This window comes from Lepidochelys kempii, chromosome 19, assembly GCF_965140285.1.
Source record: "Lepidochelys kempii isolate rLepKem1 chromosome 19, rLepKem1.hap1, whole genome shotgun sequence".
Lineage (NCBI taxonomy): Eukaryota > Metazoa > Chordata > Testudines > Cheloniidae > Lepidochelys > Lepidochelys kempii.
Window position 1 is genome coordinate 9,408,707 of NC_136398.1, and position 1,972 is coordinate 9,410,678.

Sequence of the window (1,972 nt, forward strand, 5' to 3'; positions counted from 1 at the left end):
GGGTACATTATGAACAATTCTGGTTCTGAGGTATTGAATTACTAAGCATAGCTAAGTGGTTCATTCCCAGACGAACTTTGAATGAACTAGCTGGGTTTTAGTGTGTTCTTTAAAAATTATTTCAATATGATTCCCTTGATAATTTTTGTGATCCACTCATTTAAATTGCATCAAAAGTCAATATGCATGAGAGGTAAATGACCGGGGTAGAGCAGCCTTAATGTGTTATGAGCCAAGCTCTTTATTTCAAAGGCTTTGTATCTGTAGTATTGAAATAAGAAGGTTTTATTAAGGGGATCCACCCCTGTTGTGCATACTTTAAAAAAACAAGGATTTTACACACATTAAGGTAGGTTAATATTGTGACAGAAAATTATAAAGCTTTCAAAACACAAATTATTTTAAACACTTGCTCTGTTTTTGTGTGTGTGTGTGTGTGTGCTGATCTAACGTCTATTTCCATGGAAACAGCATCCAGCAGCAGAGCTGTTAGAACTAGGTTTTCAGCTGGATCGGCTAGCTCAGCATAGCAAGAGCCATTTTTAAGCAGTATTTTAGAGCTGATTTTAGGCTCTAGTGGCTAGTGTAATGTTTCAGTTTTGAAAGAGGGTCCATCTGCTTAACCATTCAGTAACAGACCTGGTATACTGGGAGAAACAGGGCAGGTGCTGCCCCATCCACAGGGTGGATCACTCTAAATGCTAGCAGCCACATGTTACAGTGCAGCAAGAAACAGCAGCCAAGGGGCTAGTTATAAAATATATATACATACTGATCATTTTGAAATAAAAGAAATATCTTAAGTGCTGTGATTACACTGCTTTAAATATTGTTTGGAATGTCGTTGACCTGCTGAGAGCTTGTCATTCCTAAATCAAGTGTTCTTTTATTATTATGTATTAATTATTATTATCCATATGATTTCAACAGTGTGTTAGGTGCTTGTATTTTAAAGCCTTTTAGTAACAAAAGGGAGCTTGTCATGGGGTGATCTCAAGAGTCACAGGGTCAATGACTTCCTGGGTTTGTGGGTTTTGATTGGCATTCCTGTCACTTCCTGGTGCCAGACCCTCAGCAGAGACATGAAGAAATGTCATCTGTACCTCCTGCAAAAGGGAAACGGGGTTGGATCCCACTGCCAGTTACTTGTGGCCAGACTCTGGGCCCAGATTCTATACATCTTCTTGGCTTGTTTGCACATAGTAAAGAACTAAAAATAAAAAAAAGGTCTGAGACTAATTATTTTTCCTTTAAAGCTCAGATGCCTTTCCTATATAACCTCTAAAATTTAGAGGCAGCATTGTCCAGTGGCTAGGGCCCAGTTCTGCCTATTTCCTTCTGCGTCACATTGGGCAAATGACTTCACCTCTCTTTGCCTGCCAACCCTTTGTCTGCCTTGTTTATTTAAACAGTACTCTGTTTGGGCTAGAACTATCTTTAACTATATGTGTGCGGACAACACCAACACAGTAGAACCCTGATCTCAGTGGATTCTTTGGCCCTACCGTAATACAAAAAAAATATATAATATTCAACATGTATTTCCAATTTCTTACAGCATTCTCAAACATTTACCTTTTGGGATAAAATGTCTCATTTTTGGTCTCCCCTCAGAAGCGATTTTAAGTTTCATAAAACCCACTTGTTTGTCTGGGGCTGGGCTTTGTCACTGCTTGGCTGGGGATCTCCCAGGGAAAATGCAGTATAGGAAAGTCAGGCATTTAATTTGCATTAGACCATTGTTTATAGGCATTGCTAGTGGGAGACCAAGCAGATTCCTCTTGAGCTCAGTACATGCCAGCAGCTTTTGGTTGCAGGATTCCTTGCAAATAAGAACAATCTTTCCATTTATGTCAAGCTTTCCAAAAAAGTTCGCCTTTCGGAAGAGAAATTTCCAATGAAAGGTCATAGTTTCTGAACACTGTAAACTACCAAAAATCACGGCTCAAGAGTGAATATGCTCTTTCAAGCC